Source organism: Solanum dulcamara, chromosome 8 (genome assembly GCF_947179165.1).
Source record: "Solanum dulcamara chromosome 8, daSolDulc1.2, whole genome shotgun sequence".
NCBI classification, from domain to species: domain Eukaryota; kingdom Viridiplantae; phylum Streptophyta; class Magnoliopsida; order Solanales; family Solanaceae; genus Solanum; species Solanum dulcamara.
In genome coordinates this window covers 22202289-22217089 of record NC_077244.1, presented here as the reverse complement: position 1 = coordinate 22217089, position 14801 = coordinate 22202289, and positions in this window count along the sequence as shown.

Genomic DNA, 14801 nt, shown 5'->3' with positions numbered 1-14801 from the left:
GGGAAAAGGAAAAAATGGTTGTTGATGCTCTTAGTAGGTTGTCCATAAATAGTGTTTCCCATATTTAGGATGAAAAAAAAGTAGTCAGTTCATGATGTTCATGGACTAGATCATTTGGGTGTTTTCTTGTTTGATTCTGAGGATGGTGGTGGTGTTGTACAAAATGATTCCAAATTGCCCTTGTAGAAAATGTGAAGGAAAAGCAAGAAAATGGTCCAATTTTGGTTGAGTTGAAGAGAGCGGTTGCCGAAAAAGTAGTTGAGGCTTTCTCCCAAGGGGGAGATACTGTGCTTAGAAATCAAGGCCGATTATGTGTTCCAATTGTTGATGGCTAGGGAAATGATATTATTTAAAGCTCAAAATTTGTGGTATTCTATTCATTCGGGTTACACAAAGGTGTATTGAGATTTGAAGGAAGTGTATTGATGAAATGTCATAAAGATTGAGGAATTTGTGGCTAAGTGTCCTAATTGTCAATAAGTGAAAATTAGCATTAAAATTTGGGAGGTTTAGCTCAAGACATTGAGATTCCTACTTGTATGTGAGAAGACTTGAACATATATTTTATTACAGGTTTTGCTTGTACTTGTAGGCAACATGATTCAAATTGAGTTGTTTTTGACCAAAAGACTAAGTCAACATGATTTGAGTTGGTTGTTGTTGATCGAATGACTAAGTTGGTGCATTTCTTTCCTATTAAAACTTTTTATTCAGTCGAGGATTATGCTAGACTTCAAAGTCGAGAGTTGGTTAAGTTTCATGAGGTTCCATTTTCTATCATTTCTGATCAAGGTAATCAATTTACATCTCAGTTTTAGAGGTTTTTACCAAAGGGTCTTGACACTCAAGTTAAACTTAGTCCCACTTTTCACACTGAGATGGATGGTCAAGTTGGGCATACTATTCAGAATTTGGAGGATATGTCAAGGGAATATGTAATTGACTTCAAAGGAATTTGGGATGACCATTTACCATTAATTGAGTTTGCTTATAACAACAGTTATCATTCGATTATCCAAATGCCCTCATTTGAGGCATGTATGGTAGGAGGTGTAAGTCTCCTATTGGATGGTTCGATGTTGGTGAAATTGCTTTGATAGGAATTGAGTTATTTTGTAAGGATATAGAGAAGGTATGAATCATTACAGAGTGGTTAAACACTATCCAAAACCGATAAAATCATATTTTAATGTAAGGAGAAGAGATCCTGAATTTGAGGTCCATGATTGGGTTTAACTGAAAATCTCAACTATGAATGGTGTGCTACATTTTGGTAAGAAAGTGAAGCTTAGTCTCTGTTATGTATTCCTATATTAGATTTTGAGGTGCCTTGACAATGTAGCCTATGAGTTGGATTTGCCTTTGGAATTAGCATTGGCGCATCCGGTATTTTATCTCTCATTATTAAAGAAGTGTATTGGTAATCCTACCTCTATTGTGCCTTTGGTCAGCTTTGATGTTAGGAGGGTCTATCTTATAAAAATGTTCCAGTTGAGAGTTTAGATCGGCAAGTTCAGAAGTTGAGAAACAAAGAAGTTGCATCCGTGAAGGTTCTTTGGTGGAACCAACTAGTTGAGAGAGCTACATGGGAGGCCAAGTGAATATTATATCACATTATCCTCATCTATTTCCTTCCGTTCCAACTTGATGTATTAAGTTCCTTCATCTTCGCTCCTTCTATTCATGTGTTTCCGTCAGTTTCATGTTCATAAAATGAGTTTTAAACTCATGTTTTGTTAGGGATTGATTAGTCCTTGGTTTATGCATTTTTTATAAGTTGTTGCATAAACCACTGTTTCTAGTTTGTATGAGCATCTTTATGGTCCGTACTAAAGTATATGGATAGTAGGAAGCAACTGTAGAACTAAGGAAATCCATGACTTAGTAAAGTTTTGCACTAGTTTATTGTACGTGACCCTTTATGGGTCGTATAAAGTTTCACAATCCATAGAAGGGCCTCGTGGAAAGGGTCTTAAGAGTTGAAAAGAATCGTGTTCAAGGGTCTTTGTACGAAATAACCTACGAACCGTATAAGGCTCTACGGTCTGTAGGAGTGCCTATAGAAGGAAAATGATAAGGTAGGTTTGGGAGCTTATACAAGACGATGGGATCAAAGGGCTGTAATGATTTCTATGACCCATAAACCATGCCCGTAGGAATTAAGTCTAGTTTTAGTAGCACCCTTTTTGTGACACAACTTCTACGAACGATCTTCACGAGTCATACAAGGTTCTATGGGCCATAGAGAGGTCCCATAGACCTTGAACCCAAATTACTATAAAAATGCAAGTCACTTTCTATGGATATCCCTCTATGGGTCGTACAAACTTTTACTGTTACACCCCGTACTTTTGTACCTTGGAACGCGTTCTTAAGTCTCTTGAAAGGCTCTTCAGTTTCATAGAAGGATCGTAAGCCTCTTAAATTTCTTAAGGTTTCTTAAAGTTTCTTAAAGCTTCTTAAAGCTTCTTAAGACTTCTTAAGAACTATTAAGATTCTTAAGAGTTACCGTGTATATAGATAATCTATAACGCTATCAAACAACTTTAAGGAAAGGAGAATGTGATACCCCATAGTAGAGAAGATTGGAAATAGAGTTAGAAGAATCCGAAAGAAGTTACAGACCAAACAATGAGTCGTAGGACTCGACTTATTTACGTAAGCTTCCAACTTTGAAATCTTACATACTTTAGCTATTGGAGTACATACCAAGCTTACGTAGCAAGAATTACATAGGTTTGTAAAAGAAGACCAGATTATGAACCCACAAGGAGGAAAAAGAAAGTGCCATGTGGCAGCATGGGAGAGTGCCACGTGGCAGCAGCTGGGAGTTCCATGTGGGAGCAGCTGGAGAAAAGGGGGTGGGCCCCATATGCCATGTGGCAGCCCGTGATTGGAGGAAAGGATGTGTTGGCCCAATGAGGACTTGACACATGTCACCACTTAGGGCTTGACATGTGTCACCACTTAGGGGATGACATGTGTCCCCCCCCTAAATTAGCCTATATATATGCATATCTTATGACTCATTAAGTTCTATATTCCTCTAGAAAATTAAAGAACAAGAAAGAAGAGAAGAGAAAAAACTAGAGAGGGAGAGAGCCCCAGTTTTGGAAGCAAAAAAAGGTGAGTTCTTCAATTTCGCTCCGTAAATTAATTATCTAGGGTGTAAAACAATTTTATGAAGGTATTAGTAATGAAAATATATGGTTTGGAGCAGCACCAAAACATTAGCAAGCAGCCACAAAGTTGTAGGCGCGCTAAAGGAACTTCCGAGGCAAGTTTTGACGAGTTTGATGAGTTTCGGGCAAGGTAAGGGCTTCCCTTTCAAATTGGAGTTTATGATGTTATTATGAGGTATATTAAATGTCTTAAATAATTTTGGAAGTGTAAAAATTACATAAGGATGATTAACGTTAGAAACAAACTAAATTGAAGTGGTTATAGCTAAATTAAAGTCGAGTAGTGGGTTGTCGTTGTGGTGATGCGGATGCAGCTGGTTTGGTTGCGTGTTGCAGGGCTTTAAATTTTTTTAAAAAGGGTGTGGGTGCTTCTGGTTTCAACCACACGACCCTATATTTGGTATGGTTAAAGATTTTATGAAATAAAGATTAAAACTCTATTTTCGTATCGTAGTTTGGAGCTTGTATTGTGTAACATTGAAGTGATTTACTTGTAAATAGGATGCTGGATGTTGTTGGTGGTATGGTTGTTGATATTGTGTCTGAGTTGAAATCTCAGGGATGTTGAAGATATAGGGAAGATGCTGCCCAATTTTCGGTAGATTCGAAACTAGTAGCAAACTAGTCGAGGGTAATGGATAAGGAAATAACTCCTATGAGTACTTGGGTGTAGAGTTGGAAATTGGAAAGTGAAAGGTCATTAACCTTAGTATTACTTTCATGTTAAATAGGTTCAAGAGACGATGAGGCGAACATGTAAGAGTAATCCATAAGAAGTATGTGAGGCTTTCTCTTTGCATGTCTTTGGCATAAGTATGTGAAGCTTTCTCTTGGCATGTGTTTGGCATAAATATGTGAAGCTATCCTTCTTTTTTTTGGCATGTTTTATCCTGAAGTGATTTATATACGAAATGTGGGGATAATTCCATTCATAGAACCCCAAGTATGACTCATAAGTCTTATTCACTTCTCGATGGTAGAATTCATATACTAGTTGAGTTATTGCCTCTCAAGGCTTCTATATGATGGAGAGTAGTAAGTATGTGAAGTTATCTCCTTTCTCTTGGCATGTTTTGGCATAAGTATGTAGATCTACCCTTTTTTCCTTTTGATATGTCTTTGACATAAGTGTGGTGCTATGATGGTAAGGTAATGCAATAATAAGGTTAAGATACCGAGCCCATGACGGGCTGGGTATGATATATGTAAATGATGACTCCTTGAGGAAAAGTAGAGGCTACGTAAAGCTTATTCTTTCTCTTCATTTGGCATGTCCTAATTGTAAGTAAAATTTTATACGAGCTCTGGGGTAACTCTACTTTTAAGTCTTAAATGTAATCCATATCTCTTATTCACTTATGAATGTCAAACTCTTGTAGTAAGTTGAATTACTTTCCTTAAACTCCATAGGTTGAGAAGTACTGGATGCACAAGCTCCTAGTCTTAAGGACTATGTGACGATGGGTATACCTGATTCTATGAACTTTTAGTATTACTGTAGTATATGTCTAGGGTCCCCGAGGTCTTAAGTGATATAGGCCTCAATGGCATTTAGAAGGCACTCGAGATGGCTACACTAATATTCTAGTCCTCGGAGGATAGCTTAATCTCCTTACATTGTCGAGTCTATGATAACGATTTAGATTATATATGGTTACTCACTACTTTATTTGTGTATACTATAATACATCTTTTACCGAGTCCCGGGCCAGCTATAATATAATTATTATTATATGATATGTGGATCGGACCGAACTTTTCTCTGCATTACTATATGATATGTGGATCGGGCCGTCGTTCCTCAACATTATTATACGATGTGCAGATCGGGCCATACGTTCCTCGGCATATACTTACTATATACATAGATCGGGTTGTATATTCCACAGCGCTAATAATATATATGTGCTTATGATGACATAATGATGTAGATGGTACACCGAGTCCCCTAACGGGCCAGGCATAGTACGTGATGGTAATATGTATGACTTTCTTTTATATGATGCGAGTATGGTAAATGGTTAAATGTTATACTTTTCCCTTGCATCCCTACGCCAACTGTAATTTCCTTATGATGTCTATGCTTTACATACTCAGTACATATATCATACTGACCCCCCTTTCTCGGGAGGGGGGGGACTGCATTTATGTACGCAGGTATAGATACACACCTTAGGGATCCGTCAGCATAGGAGTTCGACTTAGCAGTTCATAAGCGCTCCATTATGCCATAGTCTAGTTTTGGTATTAACCCTCAATGTATATATTTATTTGTTCATAGATACGGCGGGGTCTTGTCCCTCCTTATGTTACTGTTCTTACCCTTAGAGGTTTGTGGACATATATGTGGGTTGTGTATGGGTTGTATATGGATGTATGTACCGTGGTGCCTATGATAAGCCTCCCTGGCTTATATGTTATCCTGCCTGTTTATGTGCTATAACTTAAACAGGGGACAAATTTACTTACAGATAGCACGGATATACGCGAGTGCCCAGTTCGAGCACCCATCACAGCCTACGGGGTTGGGTCGTGAAATTTACTGTCGATATAGTTGTCTGTAGACCTTGACATACAATTAAGTTCAGGGTATTCTAGACATTTTTCATTCTTCTAATATTGAAACCACATCATGTTGGGACTATTTTTGGATGACCTATAACTACCCAAACTCTTCAAACCAACCTCATTCCTTCTGATTCACCTAAAATTCATCCAAGGCTCCAAGTTTTCTTTCATGGGTTCTTCTTCAATTTCAAAGATAGGGTTCCCAAGCTCAAGTTCTTCAAACTCCATTTTTATTAGGGTTTTGATTTCAAGGTATGTGGGAATTAACTAATGGATTCCTTTCATCCATTGGGTCCAAAAATAACTCAATACTCCAATTTCAATTTACCCAATTCAATGAGGGTTTCATGTCAAATCTTCATGGGTCTTTCTTAATTGATTTCAATTAATGTTATTCTTCCTATTTATGCATGAATTAACCATGATACATGGATTTAAATTAATTTTATATGAACTCATGCATTATAATTTGATTTTCAATGATGAATTATGAATTTATGATTATGAACTTATGAAGGATTTATGAATGAGTAAAAAGCTATGAATTATGTTTGAAGTGTGTTTTCAAGTATAAATGAATGAATTGTGAAATATTTTCTCTCAATAAGAAAAAAATCATGATTTAGATGCTTAGAAAGATAAGTGTCTATATGAATTATATTATGATCATGATTTTTAAGAAGCCATTCTTATGATATATTTTATAATATGGATTAGTATTGATAGTGACATTTCCTAATGATATGAATGATAAATGATTTACTTATTCCATTAGGATTAATTTAGTACCTAGAGGACTTTGTGGTGGAGACTTGGTAGGGGAGTCTCTAGTAGAAACACTTAGTCCCAAACTCTGTGCCCCGTAGGTTTGCCTTAATTGACCTAGCTAGTGAATCCACATATAGCACATGATGATAATTATGATACAGAGTATACCTTGGCAAGTAGCCTCTGTCTTCTCGATGTGGGAGTTATATAGGATTTCATATTACAACCCATATAGTCTTAAATGTTGGTTAAGGTTAATATCCCACATATATTATTGTTTTTTTATAAGCTCTTAAATGATTTTTTTATGATGCATTGACCTTATTAAATGTTTTCATGTTTTACTTCATGCTTTTCATGTCATTTGGTCAATCATCTTATGTTCATGCTTATTACGTCTGTTTATTCGTGATTATGCATATTTCTCACATACTTTATACATTTCATGTACTAACACATATTTTTGCCTATATTGTCTCATAATATAGGTCACGACATTCTCACTCCTCCACATGACTAGTTAGTGATCTACTCTTACTTAGCTATTTTGGTGAATCCTCATGTTTCGAGGGCGAACCCATTATGTTGTTTTTTTATGTTCAAGATTTATGTACTATATTTTATTTGGTGAGTTAGGGCTTGTCCTATGCCCCATCTAAAGTTTAGAAGAGGTATGTCTAGACTATAGAAGTGTGTTTAAGTCATTTGGCTCTAATGTTAGAATTCTCATATATTCGAGATTCTTTATGTTGAGACTATATTTTGCTTGCTAAGTTTACTCTTGATTTACATTATGTTTTATCATGCTATATATGCTAAGAAGTTTTGTCATATTTCTTCAGTATTCTAATCGATGTGTCATATCTAGGGTCTATCTTGGATTGTGACACTTTATGATGCTTGCAAAACGGCAAGGTCATAGCCTATGCTTCTAGGAAATTAAAGGTCATGAGCGTAACTACCCTACCAATGACCTTGAATTGGTGGCTGTTATTTTTTCTTTGAAGATTTGGAAGCATTACCTCTATGGGGTGCATGTGGATGTGTATATCGATCATAAAAGTCTTCAATATATGTTCACCCAAAAAGACCTTAATCTAAGGTAAATGAGGTGGCTAGAACTCCTCATGGGCTATGACGTGAGTGTGCACTATCATCCGGGTAAAGCCAATGTGGTTGTCCATGCACTTAGTAGAGTGTCTATAGGGAGTGTGGCCCACGTTGATGAAGGGAAGAGGGAGTTGGTCAAAGAAGTTCACCGATTGGCTAGATTAGGGGTGAAGTTGTGTGGTACCGATGATGGTGGTATGGTTGTTCAAAATAGGTCTGAATCCTCTTTGGTGGTTGATGTTAAGTCAAAAAAAGATCTTGACCCGATGTTTATTGAGTTAAAGAAGTTAGTGAAGGAAAAGAAGGTACAAGTCTTTTCCCAAGGAGAAGTTGGGGTGCTATACTACCAAGGTCGGCTATGTGTTCTGGATGTGGATGATCTAAGGAGTTTGATCTTGATGGAGGCTCATAATTCTACATAATTCATTCATCCCGATTCAATGAAAATGTACTGAGACTTAAAGAGTTCTATTGGTGGGTGCCATGAAGAAGGACATATCAAGGTTCTTGTTCCAATGTCCGAATTGCCAACTAGTAAAGACCGAACATCTAAGGCCGGGTGGCCTATCCCAAGACATTAAAATCCCTACTTAGAAGTGGAAAGATTTGAATATGGATTTTGTTGTGGGTTTTCCTCATACCCGAAAGCGTCATAATTCGATTTGGGTAATTGTTGATAGAATGACTAAGTCGGCTCACTTCCTACCAGTTAAGACTTCCTATAGTGCCAAAGATTAGGGGTGTTCATGGTCCGGTTCAACTCGATTTTTGGCTAAAACTAAACCAAACTAATTAAGTCCGATTTTTTTAATATTTAAATCAAACCAAACCATTATAGTATAAATTTTATCGGTTTCGATTTTATTGATTTTGTTGATTTTATCGGTTTGGTTCATTTTTTATGGGTTGAAATAATATATTTTATAATACAAAAAAATTGAGAAACTTATTTACTACCTTCATACTGAAAATCAATAAAATTTCAAAACAACTTCCATTAATCTTGAAAGATAACTGAACTCGTTCAGAGATAGTGAGGACAGAATAAAAGTATATAAGCTAAATAAATTACCATATAAAGTCCAAGCTAGAGATATAAGAGAGAAGCAAATATGGTTCTAATAATAACAAACTTGAATATATTCTGACTGGAACTATGTCTGATGTTCTTGTAAAGTATATAAGCTAAAATGATAAGCTCTAAAAAGGACAAAATATCAGCAACATAAATCCAAAAGTTGGTGGATTGTTCAACTCCTATGTTCCATGAAGGAAATGACTTCAAAAATAAAGAATTGGCAGCCTGTTTTGACCGTCCAAGTTCGATAGCAAATCTGAGAAAAAGAACCACCAGAACAAAAAGAAGTCCTTCAAGAAGCTTCATTTGTTTCACTATTGCATGAAGTAATTGAAGCATTACAGACGTGACCAATAGAAAACTTTCTACTTTACCTTTCTCCAAGATGAAACTATTTTGAAAAAAAACTGAAAGCACGGATCAGCACAGCAACATATGCAAAAATAGTCTCGAAAGAAATTATAAAATTTTTACCATGAGAAAGATAGCAACTACTGCATAGTAATACAATCTCCACAATAATAAAATTAAGAAGGCTAACCCATAAAAAGTTAATTATATACATTACTTTTTCATTAATCAAGTTAAAAAAATAACAAGGTCTTTAAACAGTCCTCCGAATGATCAACATTCGACCCAAAAGAATAATATACCCAACTGTCAACAGAGAAAGATCACTTAATTTCTTACATAAAAGTGTAATTAAATACAAAAAACAAGTCAATAGCATAATCCAAAAGTACTTCAGGTGAAGTAGCAGCAAAAACCTGAAAATTAACTACCAAAGAGTAAAATAGTTACACTACGAATTTCAATTGGAACATCCAAACTAATCAATGCTCAAGGTTGTGCCAGCATATTCTGAAAAAAGAAAGAAGAAAGTTTAACAAAGTAGGCGTTTAAACTTTTTAAAACATAAAAGGCATATTCATAAAAAGTTAAATGTGTAAATTTACCTTTTTCAACTATCTCAAGTTTCCGAATTTCTTCTAAAAGATCTTTAAGCTTGCATTCTTTGGAAGTTGATCTTAACCATTTTTGAGTGCAAATAAGAGCTTTTACTGTCTTTGGAGATAAAGAACTTCGATAAGAGTCAAGAATCCGACCACCATTGCTAAAACCATATTCAGAAGTAACAGTAAAAATAGCAATAGAAAGAACATCTCTTGTCATTTTAGAAATAATTGGATATCTAGCCGAAGAAACTTTCCACCAAGCCAAAATATCTAACTCTTTGGTCTTTTCCAAATCATATTCCAAGTACTTCTCAAGTTGTGATTTATTTTTAGTATTGTCTTCATCTGCCAAATATTTCTCCTATTGTGATTGCCACATCTCGTCACTATGCATGGTATCAATTTCATCATTCAAGCTTATTTGACCACCAATTTTATCAGTATGAGTCTCACAAAAAGAACTCATAGTAATCATACAAGCGACTCAAAGTATCCATCACTTTTTTTGATTATTCGGCTCCCACCAAACAATCATAAAAGTTTTTAAACAGATATTTCACATATTTCAACTTGTATCGAGGATCCAAAACAACAGCAATAAATAATAACTTGTTCATACTTTCAAAAGTACCCCAGTATTTGTTAAATTTAAGCTCCATCTTTTTAGCCATGCCACTCAAAATAGAATTTTCACTACAAACATATTTGCAAATTATCTTTTAAAGATTAAAGATCTCATGGAGGAAAGAATTGGAAGTAACATATGAAGTTCCTGAGAATTTCAAAGTTACCTGGTAGAAAATCTCAAGGAACTTAATGAAAACTTTAACATTCTTCCAATCATCTATCGATGGATGCCCTCCCACATTATTTATTTCTAAACAATACTTGAGGTACTTGTGATCATCATCATACATTCTTGAAAATGTCCTTTCAAATTTTATAGTTGTATCTAGCATCATATATATGGAGTTCCACCTAGTCGCAATATCTAAAGTCAAAAGACCACGACTGTCAATCTTAACCTTCTCGACAAATGACTTAAAGGAATCAAACCACCCAGCTGAGGACTTAACATATTTGATAGCATTTATTACCCGAGAAATAGACTCATTTTGTTCACCGAGTCCTTCTTTCACGATCAAATTTAGAATATGAGCATTACATCTAACATATAAGAACTCATTTCCTAAGATGCCTCCTTTCCAATCCTTAATTCTTCTCTTCAAGTGTTTAATTGTAGAATCATTAGCATTTGCATTATCTAAGGTTACCGTGAATATGTTATCAATTTCCCAATCAAATAAGCACTCCTAAATACCCTTAGCAATTGTTTCACCCTTATGATATGATGTTTGGAAAAAGTTGAGAATTTTCTTTTTCAGATTCCACTCACCATCGATCCAATGGGCAGTGACAACTATATAAGTTAGATTTTGAAGTGATGTCCATGTATCACTAGTAACACATACACATTGATTATGAATAAGCTTTTTAAGATTTTCTTTCTCTTCTTGATATATTTTTAAACATTATCTAGCAACAGCCAAGCGAGAAGGTAGTTGAAAATTAGGCAAAGCAACTGCCATTAATATCCTAAAACCTTCCCCTTCAACAACTTTAAAAGGTTGTTCGTCAATAATGACAAACTCAACAATGGCTCTCCTAATCTCATTGACGTTAATCACAACCTTTTCTACAGTACATGTATTATATGCTTGTTCTCCTTTTTTAACTACCTTGATTCTTGATTGATTTTTGTCAATAATTCTAAGAGGGGAATTAGGACAAACCTCATTTAAATATTTCCATAGTGTTGAGGTATCATTTGTACTTTCAGAAGCAAAGTTACTAGTACAATAGTTACATTTCGCTCTTTTTTTTACCTCATTTATCAAGATATTCAGTATAGTATTTCCAAATATCGGATGTTCTCCTGTCACTACTCACAAGCAACGATCAGGGTCGCAAAGAGTTGTTTCTTTCCATTTTTTTAGCATGATTGGAAGTAATATCATGTGTTTTATCATCGTCAAGCTCAGGTTCCAAAAAAGTAGTTGGAGATACTTTGTTGGTTACCTCCACCTCTTTTTGAGTAGTTGTAGTTTCCATCTGAAAAAAAGTATCTAAAAATTTAAATAAATAGAGAAATCCAAAATTATTAGATAAAAACTAAATCAACAGAAAAAACCTAAATTAGTGGAGAAAATCTAAAATAACAGAGAAATAAAATAAAAAATACATACAAGATGGAAGACTAGAGAAGCAATTCATTCAAGAAAAACTTCAAAGAAACAAAAATAATTACACAAATAAAGAGTAGGGAGCATACAAAAAGTAACCAAAAAAGTAAAAGAAAGAAAAAGTTACACACTTACAGGGATTAAAGCTTCTTGCACTCAATAATTATCATGAGAGATTAAGAGTAGAATATAGGTCTACAGGGTTTGGGAGGAAATAAGAGGGAACTGAAAATCTAATGAGGGAAAAATTATTTATGCTAACTATTCATTAAGGGTTTTTTATTTTACTTTAAGCGTAAATGGGCTTGGGGAACATGGGCTAGACTTTTTTCTTGGAATGGTCCTAAATTATTAAGAAGTTAAAAAATAGATAAAGTTTAATAGACATATATAAATATATATAATATTTTAAATATGTATATATTAATCAATTCGGTTAGGTTTAGTTCAATTTTCTTTATGGGTAACACCAAACCAAACCAAATGTTATCGATTTTTAAAAATCTAAAACCAAACCGAGCCAATTTTTAGTTTATTAAATTGGTTTGACTTAGTTTATAGGTTCGGATCGGTTTTTCGATCTCGTTCGAACACCCTTGCCGAAGATTATGCCAAGTTGTATATTCGGGTGTTGGTGAGGTTTTATGGTGTGCCGTTATCCATTATTTCAAATTGTGGTTCCCAATTCACTTCTCACTTTTGAAGATCCTTTCAAAAGGGCCTCGGTACTAAGGTAAAATTGAACACCGCATTCCATCCTCAAATGGATGGGCAAGCTAAAAGGATGATTCAAACACTAGAGGATATGTTAAGGGCTTGTGTGTTGGAGTTTAAAGGAAATTGGGATGATCACCTACCGCTCATCAAGTTTGCCTATAATAATAGTTACCACTCAAGTATTGAGATGGCACCATTTGAGGCTTTGTATGGGAGACGATGTAGATCCCCAATTGATTGGTTCGAAGTAGGTGACATGACCTTGTTGGGCCCCTATTTGGTACTTTATGCTTTAGAGAAGGTGAAGATCATTAGAGAAAGGTTGAAGATGACTCAAAGTTGCCAAAAGTCCTATTCCGACACTAGAAGAAGGGATCTTGAGTTTAATGTATACGATTAGGTGTATCTGAAGGTTTCACCCATGAAGGGTGTGGTTCGGTTTGGTAAGAATGGGAAATTGAGACCTAGGTATATAGGGCCTTATAGAATCGTGAGATGTGTTGTCAAGGTTGCCTATGAATTGGAGTTGCCATTGGATATGGCCATGGTTCATCCGATGTTCCATGTGTCTATGTTGAGAAAATGTGTGAGTGATCCTTTTTCCATTGTTACTTTGGTAGTAGTGAATGTTAAAAAAAACATGACCTATGAAGAAGTCCCAGTTGATATTTTTGACCGGCAAGTTAAGAAATTGAGGAACAAAGAAGTTGCATCTGTTAAAGTCCTTTGGAGGAATCAGCAAGTAGAAAGTGTTACGTGGGAAGCAGAAGCGAATATGATTAACATATAACCTCACCTTTTTCCCTCTACTCAAGTCTAAGGTATTAAGTTGTCCTTGCTCAATTACTTGAAATCCTTGCATTTCAACTTTTCTTGTTGTATGCATGCAAAATTATAAAATATATTTCGAATGGTGTTTTAAATTGTACTATTGCATTAATTATGGGTTGTTGGTTTATAGTCTACTCTACTCAAGCTAAGTCTTATCTCATTCGAGGACGAATATTTCCAAAAGGGAGATAATATAACACCCCCAAAAAATGTTAAATATTGTGTTCCAATTCTCGATGAAAATGATACTGCTTCTTTTTTTAGGCATAATTTTTCATAGGATGGTCTAAATTAAGTGATTCAAATTTCTGAATTACTCCAACATCCTTACCTACAACTTTTGTGAAGACCATAGCTTAATATTTGGAGGCTAAGTAGGTCAAATAAATTAATCATTGCCAAGACCTGGTGTTGTGATAAAATGGAGTATTTGTAGAAGAAAAATCAAATCTCACTATAGGATGTTCCAAATCAGTTAATTCTTGAACAACATGAAAGAATACTTCTAGAGCTACAATTCATATGAGACATTAAATCCTAATTAGGAAGTATCTTGTTTAAACATAGCTTCGAAAAAGGGTATTCAGTAAAAAGAAGATTTATCTCACCAACCATAGAAGATCTAGATCAATTTGACTTCACCCATGACATCAATAGTCCTCCATTTGATATCTCACCCATGACATCACAATCCTCCATTAAATTTTCAAATTGTTTTATAATTATTTTAATTATTGTTAGATCTCTCCTTCACACTTATAAATACCCACCTTATTTCATCATTTTGTTCATTAAGTTTTCTCAAGCAACTCTTCTCTCTATACACTTCTTTACTCATTCTCAAATTATAGTTTTATTTCTTAGTATTGTATAAATACTATTTCGGTGATTCATATACTCCAGGTAGTACACAAAAAGCTCCGGCAAGGAGAAAAGTCTAGGATTCAAGAGTGTTCACTAAGTCCTTCAATTCTGAGTAACGCTTCGGAATTCAGGTACGTAAGGTTTCAATGAGAGTATTCCTTCCACTCTCATGCCTAAAGTATATTGATATATGATAAATTATGTTCTCTCAGGCCTAAATTATTTTAATTATAAGATAAATTATATTTATTTATCTAATTTTTTTCAAGCTTTACTCTAAGGTATGTGGGTGTTTATCCATAGATTCTTCCACCCATGTAGTCCAAAACATTTTTAACTAAATCTCTTGATTTCAAGTAATATTTTCTTATAGGTAATTCTTATTTCTACTTAATAACATGAATCATGGTTAAATTAATGATTATTGGTCTATTTTGATGAAAAATAATTTCATATTTATGAATTGATGATTTGTAAGTACTTT